Genomic DNA, 20,577 nt, shown 5'->3' on the forward strand with positions numbered 1-20,577 from the left:
TTGATCCAAGGTATGAAGTGTATACTCCAAAGTAAGTCAAACCCAATGTCAATGAAAGAATACAGAATACCTCCTCCTTTTTTGAGAAAGAATTCGATGCATGAGCAATGCTTACATTTTAAAGTTTAAGAGGAATGATTTGAAAACAGTAACAACTGAATTCCACTTTGAAAACAATATTTCAGAGATGTCTAGTGACTCAATTTTGATTTTATGGAACTGTAGTTGCTCAGTTCTCTTGATTGTAGGATTGAACCAGGTCATTACTAGACATAACTCTGTAGGGACAGTAAGAGCTTTGATAATTCTTCAAGTTGAAAAACCTAAGTAACCATACTGGCAACAGCTTAATTCAAATGGGAGAAACTTGTGCTTGGGTAAATCCAGTACCTAAGACTGAGCAGCTGGTTCAAAGCCAAGGAATAACACTGTATCTAAATAAGGATTTCCTGATGCAGAACATGTTAGTAAAATGAAGAGAGCTAAGGGCTTCAGGAAATATGCATTAGGAAGACTTTGAATGGTAGAAATTATATGCTATTAATTTAGTGGTACACATTGAGAAGACCAATTTTTAAAATCTTTATCAACTTGGGAGTGAAAATATTTGAGCAGAATAAATAAATGCTGTAGCCCAGGTCGGAAAGGGAAGTTAGTTTCCATTCAGATATTGGAACTCTGTTCACACTGAACATGAACATGAGAGGGTTTCAAAGAAGTGTTGAAGCACATCAAAAATGCTGGGCATCCAGGAGGAGTTTCATACGGTTAATTCATTCTTATTCTAAAGGATTTTCAAGTTTATTATTGGAAATCTGTCAGGAGAAATTCAAAATCTAGAAACCAATTCTGTACATGTCTCATATCAGTCTTGGAAGTCCTTGACCTGTAAAGGCCCCAAAGAGAAATAGCTAGATTCATCTTTAAAACGCTATTGCAATTGGTGAATGACTGCCTTCGCACTATGTTACCAAGGCCAGCCACAGGCCTTTAGACTGTGGTGCTAAGTCTTCAACAAGAGAATGTTCATTACCTTGATTACTGTGTTTTGTTTTTGGTTAGAGTTTTGTTTTCTTCAGGTATTAGCTTTGTTTGGTTTGGTTGGAAGTTTTGTTATTCATTCTTTTTTAATTTTTGTTCTTCAGGTGAATTTTCAGTTCGGTTAAGGTCATGCACTTTATATTATGATTGTATAATTTACTCACTTTTTGAAAAAAGCTGATGTATATTTTTCAGAATAAATTGTGTTTTTCAACTCTTAAGAAACTGGTTTTTTATGTGTGGTGTAGCCATCCTGTAATCGGACAAACCATAAGTTGAGATAGGTCACTGAAACATTCAGGGGACTTGGGATTGATAATTTATTCACAACAAGCCAGAGGTAAACATATAGATTGAACTTTCGATGTTGCTAGTATGGCCCACTGTGGACACCAATTTCATGATGAAAAGGTATCCCTGATGCATCCTTGTGGTCATATATTTAGGTTCTCCTAAAATATAGTACTATAGGGGTGATCGTACAGAAAGAACTATTGAGAGACTCAATAGTTTTGCTGTAATGATTCTCAGGAAATGAAAACATTCACCAATGGAGTAAAAATAGAAATCACGAAAACCAGACCTATCTCTCTCTGATTTCATGAAATATAGTCACAGTGGGAACCTCTTTGGAGAGATAATGAATTTCATGTTTCAAAAACCTTTTTTCTACTTCGTTTTTATGTTTTTGAACCTAAATATATATTTGGTGCCTATTATGCATTGTTGTTTGGGTTAGTTTTTAATCATTAACATTATTGCTATTATTTCTTTTATTTTTTTTTATTTTTTTGGTTTTGTTTTTTTTTTTTAAATCTTTATTAACTTGAGTATTTCTTATTTACCTTCCCGATTGTTATTCCCCTTCCTACTTTCTGGGTCAACATTCCCCTAACAGATCCCCCTCCGCCTCAACATGGGCTTCCCCTCCCCATCCTCACCCCATTAAAACCATCACTCCAACAATCAAGTTCACTGGGGCTTCAGTCTTTGCAGGACCAAGGGCTTACCCTTCACCTGGTGATCTTATTAGAATATTCATTGCTACCTATGAGGTTGGAGCCCAGGGTCAGACCATGTATAGTCTTTAGGTACTGGCTTAATCCTTAGAAGCTCTGATTGCTTGGAATTGTTGTTCATATGGGGTTTTGTTTACCTTAAAGCTCTTCCAGTTCTTTCTCTGATTCCTTCAACGGTCGTCCTATTCTCAGTTCAGTTGTTTGCTGCTGACATTTGCCCACGTATTTGCTGTATTCTGGCTGTGTCTCTCAAGAGAGATCTACATCCAGTTCATGTTGGACTGCACTTCTTTGCTTCATCCATCTTATCTAATTGTGAGACTGTATATGTAAGGGGCCACATGTGGGGCACACTCTGAATGAGTGTTTTTTTGCCTCTGTTCTAAACTTTACCTCCCTATGCCCTGCCAAGGGTATTATTCTTCCCCTTTTAAAGATGGAGTGAAGCATTTGGGTTTTAGATATGTAGGGTAAGAACTTCAAGCCTCTGAAGAAAGAAATTGAAGAAGACCTCAGAAGATGGAAAGATCTCCCATGCTCATGGATTGGCAGGATTAACATAGTAAAAACGGCAATTTTGACAAAAGCAATCTACAGATTCAATGCAATCCCCATCAAAATTCCAACTCAATTCTTCATCGAGACAGAAAGAGCAATTTTCAAATTCATATGGAATAACAAAATCCCCAGGATTGTGAAAAATACACTCAACAAAAAAAAGACCTTCTGGGGAATAACCAATCCTGATCTCAAGCACTATTACTGAAAAAAAAAAGTGATAAAAACTGCATGGTATTTTGGTATACAGAGAGTCAGATTGATAAGTGGAATAGAATTTAAGACCCAGATATGAACCCACATAACCGTGGTCAATTGATCTTTGGCAAAGGAGCCAAAACAATCCAATGGAAAAAAGATAGCATTTTCAGCAAATGGTGCTGGTTCAACTGGAGGTCAGCATGTTGAAGAATGCAGATCGATACATGCTTATCACCCTGTACAAAGCTTAAGTCCAAGTGGATCAAGGACCTCCACATAAAACCAGACACACTCAAACTAATAGAAGAAAAAGTGGGGAAGCATCTTGAATAAATGGGCCCTGGAAAAAATTTCCTGAATAAATCACCAATGGCTTATGCTCTAAGTTCAAGAATCGACAAATGGAATCACGTAAAACTGCAAAGCTTCTGTAATGCAAAGGACACTGTGGTTAGGACAAAACGGCAACCAACAGATTGGGAAAAGATCTTTTTCAATCCTACAACAGATAGAGGCCTTATTTTCAAAATATACAAAAAACTCAAAAAGTTAGACCAAAGGGAGACAAATAACCCTATTAAAAATGGGGTTCATAGCTAAACAAACAATTCACAGCTGAGGAATGCCAAATGGCTGAGAAACACCTAAAGAAATGTTGAACATCTTTAGTCTTAAGGGAATTGCAAATCAAAACAACCCTGAGATTTCACCTCACACCAGTGAGAATGGCTAAGATCAAAAATTTAGGTGAGAGAAAATGCTGGCGAGGATGTGGAGAGAGAAATACTCCTTCATTGTTGGTGGGATTGCAGACTGGTACAACCATGCTGGAAATCAGTCTGGAGGTTCTCAGAAAATTGGACATTGAACTGGCTTAGGATCCAGCTGTACCTCTCTTGAGCATATACCCAAAAGATACCCCAACATATAACAGAGACACGTGCTCCACTATGTTCATAGCAGCCTTATTTATAATAGCCAGAAGCTGGAAAGAACCCAGATGCCCTTCAACAGAGGAATGGATACAGAAAATGTATTACATCTACACAATGGAATATTACTCAGCTATCAAAAACAATGACTTTATGAAATTTGTAGGCAAATGGTTGGAACTGGAAAATATCATACTGAGTGTGGTAACCCTATCACAGAAAAACACACATGGTATGCACTCATTGATAAGTGGCTATTAGCTCAAATGCTTGAATTACCCTAGATGCCTAGAACACATGAAACTCAGGACTGATGATAAAAATGTGAATGTTTCACTCCTTATTTAAGAGGGGAACAAGAATACCCTTGGCAGGGAATAGAGAGGCAAAGATTAAAACAGAGGCAGAAGGAACACCCATTCAGAGCCTGCCCCACATGTGGCCCAAACATATACAGCCATCCAATTTGACAAGATGGATGAAGGGAGAAGTGCAGGCCGACATGAGACAGATGCAGATCTCTCCTGAGAGACACAGCCAGAATACAGCAAATACAGAGGCGAATGCCAGCAGCAAACCACTGAACTGAGAATAGGACCCCCGTTGAAGGAATCAGAGAAAGAACTGGAAGAGCTTGAAGGAGTTCGAGACCCCATATGAACAACAATGCCCAGCATCCAGAGCTTCCAGGGACTAAGCCACTACCCAATGAGTATTTGCCAGTGGAAGGGGAAAGCTCTTGATCCTTCTAAGACTAAACCCCCAGTGAAAGTGATTGTTGGGGGGAGGGTGGCATTGGGGAGAGGGGAGGGGAATAGCCATAATTTAGAGGAGGAGGATGGATAAGGGGGATGTTTTCCTAGAAACCAGGAAAGGGAATAACATAAGAAGTGTAAATAAGAAATACTCAAGTTAATAAAAAAAAAAAGAAAGAAAGAAAGAAAGAGAGAGAGAGAGAAAGAAAGAAAGAAAGAAAGAAAGAAAGAAAGAAAGAAAGGAAGAAAGAAAGAAAAATATAAGGTCCATTCTGATTGGCAATTAAAAAAAAAAAGAATTTGCAGTGTTTTAGAGTTAATGCAAACACTGAACCTGGTATCCCAGGCAAAAATTAAAAAAAAAAATTCATCGTTTAAACCCTTTTTAATGACAGTGTTTATACCCAATTTGTCTCTCCTATAATCTGTTTAATATGAGACAAGATTTCCAGGGTTGCCATATGGAGATCATGCAGTGTTGAAATGGAAGCACAGCATTGTATTCCCAACACAGACTCTGGTTTAGAACACCATTGTTTTTATCAGGAGGAAACTACCACAAGATCCAAGCCCACTTTCCCGAGGCGTTTTCCCATCTTCGAGTCATTTCTTCAGACAGCACTTCAGCTGTGTCATATTTTTATGCAAAAATCGAAACAGACTTTTTTGCTGCACTGTTTGGTTTACCCTGCTGCTGAGGAAATCCTGGACCATCAGAAATGACAAAAGTTCTCCCCCAACCCCCAAACTAGAGCACTGGTATTAGTGTAGAGGAAATACGAGAGACAGAAACCAAAAAGGAAAAAAAAAACCTGTTGTTGTTTGGAGAAGAGTCATGTAAGTAGGCCAAGCCGACCTTGGACTTTCTATGTAGCCCAGGTTGGACTTGGAATTATGATGTAGCCCAGGCTGTCTTTGAACTTACTATGTAGCCCAGGCTGGATTTGAACTTGTGATCTTCGTGAGTTTTGAGAACATAGGTATGCACTAACACACTCAGCTTTATATCTGTTATTATAAGTGACACAGCGTGTCTCCTCATTTGCCAGCCTCCCTGAACCTCAACAATATCATCCACAATCATCCACTAGGATAATCCCATCCTTTAACTCATCTGTAAAGGTAAGGCTTTACAGAACAGAGAGTCAGCAAGGTCCTCCTCCTTATTAGAACACATTTGTGTAGGGATTTGGGTGATTGTTTGAATGAGCCAGTCATACCCTAACCTGGTTCTGATATTTTGACCAGGACGAAAAAAAAAAAAAAGAAGAAGAAAACAAAAGTAAAGGAGGTTGGTCCAACACTGGGACTTGTACCTTAGCAGTTGAGGAGATGGCTCACAGGTCTATGTAAATGATGGGTAGGCTTTGTGGCCCACATAGAATCCCAGTCCAGGGAGGAAGAGATAGGGCAGATCCACAGAGCAAGATATCTGACAAGACTCTTCATATTGATGAACTCTGGGTTTGACTGAGAAATGTTGCTTCAATGAATAAGGTAGAAGAAAAAATGGATTAGTCCCTACATAATATGATGCACGTGCATGTATGTACACACACACACACACACACACACACACACACACACACACACATACACACACACACACACACACACACACACACAGGAACAAAACAAAAAACCTTGGACTTCAGGCATTGTTCCACTGTAGTAGCACATATTAGGAGGTGGGGATCTAAATAAGTGTTCCTTTCCACTCCCACAAAGACCAACATACTTATGAACCCTCAGCCCTGGATCTGGACAATCTGCTGAGGACTCCAAGATGTTTAGTTTAGTCTCCTCACTTTCTAACATATTCTGGTGTTCTGTTTCAGGAATCCTGAGCTGGGGCTCGGCTGAATTGAGCCTTACTCCCAGTCTTGCATTCAAGACAACTTTCATCTGCCATGTACTGATCCTTCGAATTCCTTGCCAAGGTAACCTGACTTGCATATCTCAGGAGGCAATGCCATGAATCCAGAGAAACTGCAGCTCTCTTACTCTGCCATTTATTAGCTTAGAGTATTGGGAAATTGGCTCGATGTTTAAACCTCACTTCCCTCATGTATAAGTGAGCAGTCGTACAATTCCAGTTCATCAGTTCTACATTAGGAGTGAGTTAGAAAAACACATCAAAACGATTCCTGCCAATGTGTTTTATGAATGATAAGCAGTATTATTTATATGATTTGTAACTTTGTAAATTATGATACCTAGAATGTAACGATTTTCATTATCCTTGAACAGATGATGCAAGGAAAGCATCTAGAATGCAGAAATGCTTCCTTTTTTGCTTTATTTCCAAGAAGCATTTCTATCTCCTCCAATTATTTTTTTTAAAAAATTACTTTCCATTCCATCTCCCCTTTGGTGATTAGGTTAGAACAGGTTTTGGTGAGAGGGGTTATAAAATGTTGTGTTACAGAATATATCTTCAAGATCAACTGTTGAGTTCAATTGGAGGCACCCTCCATGGAAAAGCCATGCTTCCCCTCAAGCTATTTATTTCTTTTTTTTTTTTTTTTTTTATTTTCATTGATTACTTTTGATGGCTAGTCTTGGAAAAAAGAACCTCTGTTGAGGAGCTTCCTCCATCAGATTGGCCTTGACTCTGTCTAGGTGGCATTTCCTTAACTGTTAACTGTTGTTGGAGGGCCTGGTGTACTGTGAGCAGCACTGCCCTATGCGGGTGTGTCTGGACTCTGTCAAGGTAGTTGAATGTGAGCGTAGAAGCAAGCCATTGAGCAGTCTCTGTAGTTTCTGTTTCACAATCCTGCCTTGGTTTTCCTTGATGATGGGCTGGAACAGATTAGGTGAAATAAAGATTTCCCTTCCCAAGTTGGCTTTGGTGAGTGTATTCATCAGAGCAACAGAAAACCAAAATTAATCAAAAATCACAGTGCCAGATATGGGATGTCTTCCTGAAAGTTGCTGACCAGCGAGATCCCAAAAGCCCTCACAACTTTACAGATTGTTGCCATTGTCCTCCGTAGCTCTCCAGAACTTGATGGTAAGACCCTATTTCAGAATCCTTTGGGTCACAGGTCACAGAAGGGTCAGTCTGAAGTTGAGGTGGAAACATCCTCTATAATGGATAGCCTTCATGGTTCAAGAAAGTGCTATGTAGGCTTCCAGGGGAGAAAATCATCTAGAACCTTACCTGGGGGTGAACCATTCAAGCTAAAATGTCAGGCAAGATGTGCCCCTAATGTGTTAGTGGCATCACAGTCATGGGACTAACCAGTGGCTTTCCAATCTGATACAAGGCATATTGCACACGATGGAATACACATCAGGTTTGTAAACTGGTCAAGAACCTATGGTTAGGGTGATATAGGCCCTATGAAAGAACCTAATGCTAAATACATTGTCAAACTTCCTTCAAAACTTCCACATTTGTATCTATAGATCAGTGATGCACTCAGCTCTCATCAGGGAAGAAGCCTCTGACTACCATGGGCAGAGATGTACATCTGGACAAAGTGCTTGGAATCAGTGGTGTTGAACTGTTCAGGTAGAAATAGGACAGCTAAGTCTTCTCCTCCACAGCTCAGAGAACATCATGAAAGAGTGGGTAGAAGGAATATAAGAATCAGAAGATGGGAAAGTGGACAGCAAAAGGATATCTTTTAGATTGGACCTAGGCATTGAACTCTTAAACTGATGGTGGCTATGGTCATGGGCACAAGACTGGGCCCCTCAACACTTCATTACAGTTTGAGAGGCCTTAAAGACCCTCACCTCCCTTGGCAACCAACATTTATTGGAGGTGCAGTTCTATCCTCCAAGCTTATATTTTTCAAGACCTACATTATTAAGAGTTCTTAAACCCTTTAACCTTCCTCTAGCCCACCGCCCCCCAGAGGTAGTGGAAAGGAAAGGATAATAGGGCAAACAAAGGACGATATGGACCTGCTTAGAAATAGTTCTCTGGGGTGATTTCAATCTTCATCTTCAGGATATCAGTTCAGTTGTCATGAATCAGCAAAGGTAGGTCGATCTACTTGCAAACACCGTTGACAAATCACCAAGGACAGTTCAACCTAGAAGAAAATGCTGAGCTCTTCCATTTGGCCTGGGTTCGAGGAGGCAGCAAGAAGCCACCGCATTGTCACCACAAGAAGTTCTCTGGAGCTTTTCTCTCTACAATGTCAAAAGAAACAATGGTCAGTGAAGAAGGAAAGGTGAACCAATGCCACAGCATGGTCAATGAAGACCAGTGTCATCAAGTCCATTGAGCATCAGCGAAGAGTGGCAAGGCAAGGCAATGCCAGGGTGTTTCCAACTGTTGTATAGTGTTATAGTCATACCCTTTCTAAGCATCACGTGCCTTTTTCCCAGGCAGCAAGCAGAAACACCATGTGTTTTTTCTCAGCAAAATATCCTCTCCTAAGACAGTTCCCAGAACAATATCCATGACACAGTTGATTCTCCAAAGAAACAAGAAATTTCTGCTTCACTACCTTCTTCATTCCTGTACCCATAGATAAGTTGTTCTGTCGAATTCCTCTGTACTCATGTAATTAATTAAACTTAGGGATTACATGCAGAAAGTAGACATGAAATAGGAAGGGGACTTATTCAGATTATCAGTGCCAATTGGAGAGGGAATGGCGTGAGAGAAGGGGTTGACCGAGGGGATGACAGAGGAGGATGAGGGAGGAAGCAAGGGAGAACTGAAGGAGGGGGATAGGAGAATGAGGGAGAGGGATGAGGGAGGGGAATTGGGAGGGGAAATACAGAAAGGAAATGACTAAAACTCATTATATAAGTATATGAAATTGTTAAACACAAACATCAAAATCATCTTTTTTTTAAAAAAAAAAGTTCAATGTTTCTCTTTATAGAATGTCAATCATTACAACTTAGGGCTTATTTTGTTGGATCAATTTTGTCTTTAAGCCTTTTTTTTTCTTTGAGCAAATTTTCATATGTGAAGTTTTAGTTCGAGTCAGTGCTGTCCAGGATTCTGTGTAACTGAAAAATGAAGTCAATAAACCCTTTGTATTAATTGTCAAAATCCCAGTGAGTTCTCTCCAGTAATTTTCCTTTTATAACACTCCATGCACAGCCCTTCTCAAAATGCTGGCTGAATTAAGACCTGACACTGAATGGGACACAAGTTCAAACCAGTGGAAGTGGGAAAAAGCAACTAAAAGCAAACAAAGAAACAAACAGGAAAACTTCTTCCCTCTGCATCTGGGATTCCATTTTATGGTTTTGGAGAGTCTACTACACTGAACAAAATGAAAGAGTAGAGTCTGAGGTGGTGTTTAACTTAGTCAAGAAAGGAAGGCATAGCTGCAAATGGGAGTAGGCTGGGTGGGCTGTCAGGGCGGTTCCTCTCTTGAAGATGTATGTAAACACCAAAGCTGAGAATGAAGAGATCCTCCAAGTGAAAACGGCTATGCCAAAATTTATAAATACAAGAGCGATTGTATCACATTGACTGAACATTCACACAAATAAAAATCACCGGAAGTCTAGTATGCATGTTTACACCCATCAAGTGGTGCTGTGTTTGGCAGGTTGTATAAACAATGACTGTATATGATTGGAGAGGTGGCTTGGTAATTGAGAACCTATACAGTTCTTGCAGAGGACCTGGGTTCAGACCCTGAAACCAACATGGTGCCTCACAAGCATTGATTACTCTTGTTATGTTCTGTGACCTGCTCCTGTCTTTTGTCTTGATGTTTACGCATGTGGTCTTGAGGGAAACCGACTTGAGTCCTTTCGCCTCACATGTCTTATTGACAGCTATACCTGCATTTCTTCCCTAAGTTTCTTGTGGCTTTTGTATATGTATCTTTTATACAGATACATAAAATCAAGGGAAACACCCATATATAGAATTTAAAACAAGGAAACAAAGAAACAAAGAAAGAAAGAAAGCTGAACACCCTCCACATCGGCCATGTGACCATCACACACCACTTGCTATGCTTTCCCCATCATGACCGATGGTACAAGCTCAAACAATGGGTCAAAATAAATACCTTCTGTCTCTTTTATATTGGAATTTTATGTATTTCAATTTCAAATGTTATCCCCATTCCAGGATGCCCTCTCTCCCATTCTCTCTCCCCCTGCTTTAGTGTTGATGCTATTCTTCTCACCCACTCTCATGTCAAAAACCTGGCATTTCCCAACATTGGGGAAATGAGCCTTCACAGGACCATGGGCTTCTCCTCCTATTGTTGACAGACAATGCCATTCTCTGCTATATATGTGGCTGGAGCCAGGGACCCTCCATGTGTACTCTTTGGTTGGTGGTTTAGTCTCTGGGAGCTCATGGTGGGGGTCTGGTTGGTTGATATTGTTGCTCTTCCTATGGGCTTGCAACCCCCTTCAGTTCCTCCAGTCCATTCTTTAACTCCTCCTCCATTGGGGTCTGGGTGCTCAGTCTAAGATTATCTGTAAGCATCCTCATCTGTATCAGTAAGGCTCTGGCAGAGCCTCTCAGGAGACATCCATATCAGACTCCTGTCAACAAGCACTCCTGTCTTCATTAAGTTTTTGCTTTGTATTTTGTCATAGCACCAACAAGAAGAATCAATATGCTCCCTCTTCATATCAGGGCCATGTGAATTAGTGTCAGTGCTTCACTGAGCCCTGACTCAATCCACCGTGCCTGGAGAGGGCATGGACTCTCAAACGGACCTGGTGTGGCCATGGTCAGCATAGACTCTTGATGATCTATTCTCTTTGTGAGAAACAAAACTTCATGTCATTGATAAATACAATCAAGGAGAGTATCACATGTAGCTATTGTAGAGTCTATTGTTGTATACTTATTCTCAGCAGCCCTCATTGGGAGTCAGGGAAACTGCGAGCCGCGGAGAACATCTCAGTTCTATTGACGACCTTCTGCATTCCGTGACATCATATACCTTGGCCTTGGAATTCAAATTCTTAGCTCAAATATCCAGCTCCTCCTTTCTGGTGTAGCTGTGTCTTGGGTCTATGACTTCTAACGCGAATCAAAACCTATAGGTTTGGGAGAAAAATGGTCTCATGTTAATGGGAAATGTATCTGACATGCATGCCTTCGATATACTTTTCCATGTGAAATTTATGGAAGGAAAGGTGTGATCAGACACTCAAAAGACAACCTAAATCCTAAATTCAAATTATTTGACTATTTGTCCTAATGCAGCTGTGTGTGTGTGTGTGAGTGTGTGTGTGTGTGTGTGTGTACACATATTTCTGTGTATGTGCGTGAGGAGAACAGAGAGAGACCCTGCACATCTCTTCATTCATCTTCCTCTTCTTTAGTTTTTGAGACAAAGTCTCTTACTGAACCCAAAACTCAATGTTACTGCTTATCATAGGCATCCGACACATGTTATCCCCTTTCCTGGTTCTCCCTTTCCCATTTCCCTCTCCCCTTGCTTATATGAGGATGCCCTTCCTCCCACCCACACCCACCTCAACACGCTGGCATTCCCCCACACTTGGGAACTGAGCCTTCACAGGACCAAGGTATTCTCCTCCTATTGATGCCAGACAATGCCATCCTCTGCTATATATGTGGCTGGAGCCATGACACCCTCCATGTGTCCTCTCATTATCCCTCTAATCATGGGTTGTGGGTTGTCATAGAGGTGCTGGTAATTTCACAGCAGGTACTGCTTCCCACAAAACTATCTCCCCATGTTACTGGCATGCTGGAGATCGTGTATTTTGTTTTTTGGCCCATAGCTTGACGCTCTTTATTGGACTATATATAAGTGATCTACCTTCCTAATGGTGCCACCTTTTAAGACAGTTCCTATGTTGTTACGACCCTTTATGACAAAATTATTCTTGTTTCTACTTCATAGTAGTAATTTTGGTACAATTATGAATCATAGGTAATCATTTTGAAGACTGAAGTTTGTCAAAGGGAACATGACCCACACGCAGGTTTGGAACCGCAGCTATAACCGGTTGGTGGCAAGATATATTTGAAGGACAAACTGGGGAAGGCGACCACAAGCCCTGGGTCTTAAGCCCATCGTTTTATTGACCAAGATCACCTCTTTACCTCCTTAAATATGGAGTCATGGGAAGAGCGTTTGTCTCTTTGAATAAAACAAACAATAATAGAGACACACGATCAATCGTTGTTGCTACCATTTTGTAATTTCCTTCCCACAAACCCCACATTTTAAACATCATTGAAAACCAAGAAAATAGGCATAAAGATCTCTCTGTGTGAGGTACTGCTCACAATTCATTTCGTTCACCTGGGCCTCAAATTTAGAAGATTGCAAGCATTAGCCATTTGAGAAATCCAGTTCCTGCTCATGTTTTGTTGAAGAAAAAAAAATCAAGCTAAATAGAACAATAGAGATGGGGTATACAGGAAGGGTTGGGAGGTTTAGAGCTCTTAAGGAAAGCTCCCACAAAGTGAGGTATGTAAATATACCTCAGCTGACTCAAAAGCAAACAGGTGAGGACCATAGGAAGCCTTGGGCATGAACAACAGGGATGAAGGTGTCTTTCCAAGGCAGGGAGACAGAGCAGAGCATCTTTCCTTGGGCTAAATGAAGTGAGGAAGCTAGTGGTTCTCCACCTAAATCATCCCACAGTGAGCCGGCTCGTGAAGTTCTGGACCAGTAGACTCTCCAGTGTCTGAGGTTGAAATGCAGCTGCCCCCCCCAACATCCATAGGAATAAGCACTTGGTCCAAGAGAGGTGCTTGAAGACTTCATTCTTTGAAGCCATCTTTTCTGAAGGGCAGGTCTCCAATTCCTTAGCAAGAAAGACATCATGTCTTCAACCTTGTCGTCTGCTGCAGTCCGGTGTTATAATAATCTTGGGGGACTCTGAAGGGGTTCCCAGACCATGGAGGCTGGGAAATTGTTGGTGCATTGTCAGAGGGTAAAGTCCGGGATGAGGCTCTCTGTCTTCTCTAACACTACCACGTGAAGGGGCAGTGAAAGTACTTGGCAGTTGTGAGTCTTGGTGAGCATCACGTGAGCTGCATCCTTTGAGTATATCTCTCTCTCTCTCTCTCTCTCTCTCTCTTTCCCTCTCTCTCTCTCTCTCTCTCTCTCTCTCTCTCTCTCTCTCTCTCTCTCTCTCTCTCTCTCTCTCTCTCTCTCTCTCTCTCTCTGGAGAACTGTGGACAAGTCCGTAAGGCAAAGCAGGGAAATCTCAAGTGACCATTGAACTCAGGAAACAACCAAAGCTCGAGAGGGGCTGTCCTCGAGTTTTCACGAGGAAGTAGCAAGTTCTGCATGGGGCAGTCTCGAGTTCTTCACGGGGTAGTAGTGAGGTCTAAGTGGGAGAGTCTCGAGGTCTGCATGGGGCAGTCTCGAGGTATGCACCGGGCAGTCCTGAGGTCTGCATGGCCCAGCCATGAGATGCCTCACTTGTCAGTTCTGCTTGTAGTAGCGGGGCGATCATCCAAGCTTTCTGAATGAGGAGGAACCCTGTCGACTCTCTTCCTTTGAGTCCAGAGTGCTACCTGCTCTTGTGCCCACTGTCAGGGGACAAGACAAGGGATTCCTGAGAAGCAACATGATTGGAAAGGGCAAAGGGTGCTTCGGAGGTTGTGCTGTCAAGCGCCTCTTACACCAGCATTGGTGCAGTGATGTGTTTTGGAACCTCATAACCGAATGGGAAAGGCTAATCAAGACCCTTGCTCCTCAGAGACTGCAGGGACTAGAAAATCACTGGTGGACTGTGTTAGGGAATAAACGTGATAGGATTTGAATAGAGCATAGAATGCATGGGATTGATATTAGAATTCCAGTGAGTTCCAGGTGTTACTATGATGCTTCTGCCTTGATGTATCACTCACTATTTTTTTTGTCCTAAAGCTTTTAATATCCATTCCGTGATGATATTTTTGAAATATTGAGTATGAGAAACAATGGAAAGTATTTTCTCTAACCACATATATTGAAATTCTTAATGTCTCTTGGCATCGTATGCAGTTGTCTGGCCAGAAGTCCTGGGATGCTTTCAATACTGGTAAATTGATTGAACACAATCAACTTTGCTTGTAAATAATTCTTTTGGTGACCCCCAATTAGATTGTACAAATGCCTCCTGCCGTTTACAGAGATATCTACTATCACCTTTGCTCGGAGAAAGGAGTTAAGTGTTATGCCTTCTTTAATGAAGAGGAAGATCTAATTCTACACTCCTCAGAGAAACAAGATATCAGGTACTGTTGGAAGAAATATGCATCTAGGCAACAATAAATGTTCCAAGATAACTTGTGCAGTAAAGTAATGTATGGAAATTACCGCTCCTTTATTAGTAGAATTATTAACCATTGTATTTGTTTATATTTCAAATATTACCCCCTTTTCATAAACCCCACCTCCACATATTCCTCCACTTTGTCTCTAAGAGGGTGACTCCGTAAGCCCCATTCACTCTTTCCTCACCCCTCTAGAATCACTCTTCTTTGGAACATCAAGCATCCAAAGGACCAAGTGCTTCCCCTTCCACTGGTGTGAGTTTGGGCAGTCCTCTGCTACATATGTAGGGTACCAGAACTTGTATAATCTATGGTTGGTGCTCAGGTTCATCGGAGCCCTGAGGGGTCTGGATAATTGATATTGTTGTTAATTACAGTCTCCTTCAGCTTTATCATACCTTCCCCTATATCTTTAATTGTGATGTCCAGGCTCAGTTCAATGGTTGGTTGTGAATATCTGCATCTGTATCAGTCAGGTGCTGGCAAAGCCTCTCAGAGGACAGCCATACCAGACTCCTGTTTGCAAGCACAACTCAGCATCAGCAACAGTGTCCATTTGGTGTCTGCAGATCTTTGGATGGCCTTTCTAACAGCCTCTGCTCCATATTTATCCCTGAATTTCAACTAGACAGGGATAACTCTGAATTAATAAGAGATGGGTGAGTGGTTCCATCCTTGCACTGGTGGTCATGTATATCTACTGCAGGTGGTGTCTTCAGGTTCAGTTTCACTGTTGTTGATGATGTTAGCTTATGTCATCACTGTTGGGTCCAGGGAAGTTGTCACATCCTTAGTATCTGGGACATCCTCGAGGTTACCCTCTTACCAGTGAGTGCATGCTATGTGCTTTTATTTGTGTTTAGGCTACTTCACTCAGGATGATATTTTCTAGTTTCATCCATTTGCCTATGAGTTTCATGAAGTCATTCTATTTAATAGCTGAGTACCACACCATTGTGTAAATGGACCACATTATATGAATCTGTTTCTCTTTTGAGGGACATCTGGGTTCTTTACAGCTTCTTTCTGTTATAAATAAGGCTGCTATGAACAGAGTGAAAATGTGTCTTTGTTGTACGTTGCAGCTAGTTTTGGGTATAAGCCATCGAATGGTACAGCTGGGTCCTCAGGTAGTAAATACTATGTTCAATATTCTGAGGAATCTCAAGACTGGTTTCCAGAGTGGTTTTAAGAGCTTGCAATTTTAACAGTGACAGAGTGTTCCTTTCTCTCCACACCCTTGCCAGAGTCTGTTGTCACCTCACTTATTTATCTTAGCCATTCTGGCTGGTAAGAGGTAGAATATCAGGATTGAACATGGGAGATCTTTCTAATTTCTGAGATCTTCAATTTATTTCTTCAGAGACTTGAGTTCTTGTCATATATATCTTTCACTTGCTTGGTTAAAGTCAAACTGAGGTATTTAGTATGTTTTTTGACTATTGTCAAGTGTGTCATTTCTGTAATTTCTTTCTCAGCCTTTTTCTCTTTTGAGCAGAGAAGGCTGCTGATTTGTTTGAATCAATTTTATACTCTGCCACTCTGCTAAAGTTGTTTATGAGGCTTAGAAGTGCACTGGTGGAGTTTGTGGAGCCACTTAAATAAACTACCACATCATCTGCATATACTGACATTTTGAATACTTCCTTTGCAATATGTATCTCTTTACCTCCATTTGTTGTCTAATTACTCTGGCTAGGACTTCAAATACTATATTGAAAAGGTAGGGAGAGATAGGGTGTCCTTGTTTAATTCCTGATATTAGTGGAATTGCATTAAGTTTCTCTCCATTTAGTTTTATGTTAGCCACTGGTTTGCTGTATATTGTTTTTACTGTTCTTCAGTATGGTACTTGAATTTCTGATATTTCCAAGAATTATACCATGAAGGGGTAGGTTCTATAAAATGCTGTCTCAGCATCTAATGAGATGATTGCTGGTTTTTTTCATTGAATTTGTTTTTGTAGTGGATTAGGCTGATTGGTTATAAGGTTCTGTATATTAATACATCCCTGTATATCTGGGATGAAGACTACTTGTTCATAATTAATCATTGTTTTCATGTGTTCTTGCATTTGTCTTGCAAGAAATTTACTGAGAATATTTGCAGGGAAATTCATGAATAACTTGGTCTGAATTTATCTTTCTTTGTTGGGTCTTTTATTGCTTTAGTTATAAGCATTTGCCACAGTTATAAGCATAACTGTGGCATCAGAGAAGGAATTGTGTAGCGTTCCTTCTATTTCTAGTTTGTGGAATAGTTTGGAGAATAATGGTATTGGGTATTCTATGAATGCCTGAGAGAATTCTGTACTAAACCTTTCTGGTCCTGGGATCTTTGGTTGGGAGACATTTAATGACTGCTTCTACTACAATACAAGTTATGGGAGTATTTAAATGGTTTATCTGATCCTGATTCAACTTTGGTACATTGTATCTGAATAGAAAATTATCAATTTAATCCTTACTTTCCCGTTTTGTTCTGTATAGGCTTTTGTAGTAGGATCTGATAATTTTTTGAGTTTTCTCATTTTCTATTGTTATATCTATATTTCACTTCTGATTTTGTTATTTTTAATTTGAATACTAAGGATTTACCTGTCTTCTGGATTTTTCAAAGAACCAGCTTCTGCTTTTGTTGATTCTTTATATAATTCCTTTTGATTCTATTTGGTTGATTTTAATCCAGAGTTTGATTATTTCCTGCTGTCTAGTCCTCTTGCTGTATTTGGATTTTTTTGGTATTGAGATTTCAGGTGTTCTCTCAAACAGCTAGTGTATCATAGCACCTGTTTCTTTGTGGAGGCTCTCAGAGCTATGAGTTTTCCTCTTAGCATTGCTTTTTTGTGTTCCCAAGTTATGCCTCATTTTCATTAAATTCTAAAAAGTCTTTAATTTTTTTCTTTATTTCTTCGTTGAACAAGTTTTCATTGAGTAAATGATTCTTCACCTACCATGTATATGTGGGTCTTTTGTTGTACTTGTTGTTATTTAAGTCAATTCTTAGTCTGTAGTGATTTCATAGGATGTATGGAATTAATACAATCTTCTTTTATCTGTTGAGGCCTGTTTTGTGATGGATCATATTGTCAGTTTTGGAGAAGATACCATGTGGGACTGAGAAGAAAGTGTCAGGAGCCATAACAGGACAAGCTAATTAATAGCAGGTGATCATCCTGAGATTTACAGCCTATGATTATTTTGTAATCCTCAACTGGTTTGCCCTTATTAAGCAAGTCTGTAAGAGATTCATTTTGGGAAAGTTTCGTGCTATTGAAATACTATTCCTGTTGATATTATTAGACATATAGAACAATCATTGAGTAAGAGCACACCTCTTTGGAGCAGATCTCTGCAGGCCTACAAAATTGTACTGTCCCATAGTGATGCTATACAGACACATAGATGAATCTTTAGTCTTAATAATGATCCTACAATAATTCCTAAAATTATATCAATGGGTATTAAGCTCTTTTATAGTGGGACTACTATAAGTATCTTTCTAATAGTCAAAATTGCAATGACAACCCTGCCAGTCTCCCAAGTGTCACCAGTTAATTGTTTTGAGATTGTAAACAAATCCTCTTCTACTAAGAACACATTCCAAGTGGTTGCAAAACAGTTATCAAGAGTCATAAAAAGAGAACAAATGATTTGTTAGAGGTGCAAGGACAGATGATAAGATACTGAATGGATTTATCTGTAAATAACTACTCTATCAACTATGGTTTAGGATCTTCAGTGAACCTGTAGAGCTGACCCTGGTGATGAGTGTTTAGCCAGATAATTACTCCTGAGGTATATTCATTTAAAAATTCTCAGTTGTAAATTATATTTCAATTTATGCTTTGATCTTTCATATGAACTTGTAATGAACATAGTAACACATGATCATGTATTGTGAAATATGTTTAAGCACTGAGGAGAAAGAGAAGAAAAACAGGAGGACTGAGAGATAAGGACTGAACTGGAAGGACAGAGACAGATGGACTGAGCTGGAGAAGGGCTGAGGTGAAAAGTCCTGTTTGAGCTAAGGATTACTGAGCTTAGTAGAACTGAGCCAAAAAGATATGGGCTGAGAAGAAATGTAGAGAGGAATAACTTAGAGACTATAGGTAAAATAAGAAAGCAATCTGCAGAGGTGAAGAGGAAAAGAGAAGAAGCTGGAAAGAACAGAAGTTGTAGGCAGGTTTCTCCTTACCATGGGACAGAACAGGTCATTTTCTTCATTTTCTTTTTTTTTTTTTTTTTTTTTTTTGTTAACTTGAGTACTTCTTATTTACGTTTCTACTGTTATTCCCTTTCCCAGTTTATGGACCAACATTCCCCTACCCCCCTCCCTTCTTTATGGGTGTTCACCTCCCCGTCCTCCCCACATTGCTCCCTCCCGCCAAAAATCACGTTCACTGTGAGTTCAGTCTTAGCAGGACCAAGGGCATTTGATTACACAATGAAATATTCTGTTATTTGTTTTTCATTTAACAATGTATCTTGAATAAATGTGCATGGGGAATTTCTTCATGGAATATCATGCACTTAATAAATGGTAGTATACTCATTTTTAAATAATAACCTAATTGTGCCTTTCAGATTATTTTCATTTTCATTAGCTAAAGTTCGCTACAGAAAATCAGCATGGAAACTAACTCAGGCACAGTACTCAATGGTGATTATTTACATTTATTTTGTATAAATTAAAAAAACACATTGTTGGAATGATGTCAAGGCTGTTAAGTAATGTAATACTTGTATAAATACTGCCAAATTTCCATCTCAGAAGACTATAATAAATATATATTACCATATTTTATATGAGAACCCATATTATACCATTCAAAATTAAATGGTACATATATTTTAAAAAATATATCAGTCTCTGACTACTGTCAGTTCTTTAATTAGGGGAAGGATTGAAGAAGTTGAAGGGGACGGCAACCTCTATAGGAAGACCAGCAATCGCAACTAATCCGGATCGCTGAGATCTCCCAGACACTGATCCACCAACCAGGCAGGACAAACAATTTGGTCTGATGCCCTGACACACGTATAGCAGAGGACTGCCTGGTCTGGCCTAATCCTTGAGAGACTTGAGGCCACAGGGATTATGGTGCCTGGCAGGGTCTGGGGAGCATCCTCTTCGAATCAGGGGAGGAAGAGCTGGAATGAGATAAGGAACTATGGGAGGGGACATGGGACAATGCCAGGAATGTAAATAAATAAATTAATTTGTAAATAGTTTCATTCGGGGTTGGGGATTTAGCTCAGTGGTAGAGCACTTGCCTAGCAAGCCAAGGCCCTGGATTCAGTCCCCAGCTCCGAAAAAAAAGAAAAAAAAATTCACTCATAAATTCATATGCTAGTTTCTTTTTAACCCTACATTGCAATTAAATCGTGAAGTTTATCGTTTTTGCTTACTGAACTGTTACTGAAATTATTCCTTAATTTATTCTTCATACTATTTACAATTTTTTCCATTCTTATTGCTTTGCATCAATTGTGTTTGCATATGTAGAATGCTTAGTATTCATAATATGTGCAGAAAATACATTCATGAATCTTTTTTATTTTAATGATCTGTTATGTGTCAATGTCTACGTATAGATTTGTGCACATGGACACAGGCACCTGGGGAGACCAGGAGATGTCAGATCCCCTGGAGCTGCCTTTACAGCTGGTTGCAAGTGGCTTCATGGGTGTTGGAAACTGAACGTGTTTGTTCTAAAGAGCAGTAAGTGCTCTTAACCACTAAGCTAATACTACAAAACTTATTCCATAATAAAATCAACCTATTTATCACTTTTCTCATGTATTTCATGGTATCTTTTAATTTGAGACATCGTGCCACATTCTAGGTACTGAGACTACTTT

Source organism: Rattus norvegicus, chromosome Y (assembly GCF_021556685.1).
Source record: "Rattus norvegicus strain SHRSP/BbbUtx chromosome Y, alternate assembly SHRSP_T2T, whole genome shotgun sequence".
Taxonomy (NCBI): domain Eukaryota; kingdom Metazoa; phylum Chordata; class Mammalia; order Rodentia; family Muridae; genus Rattus; species Rattus norvegicus.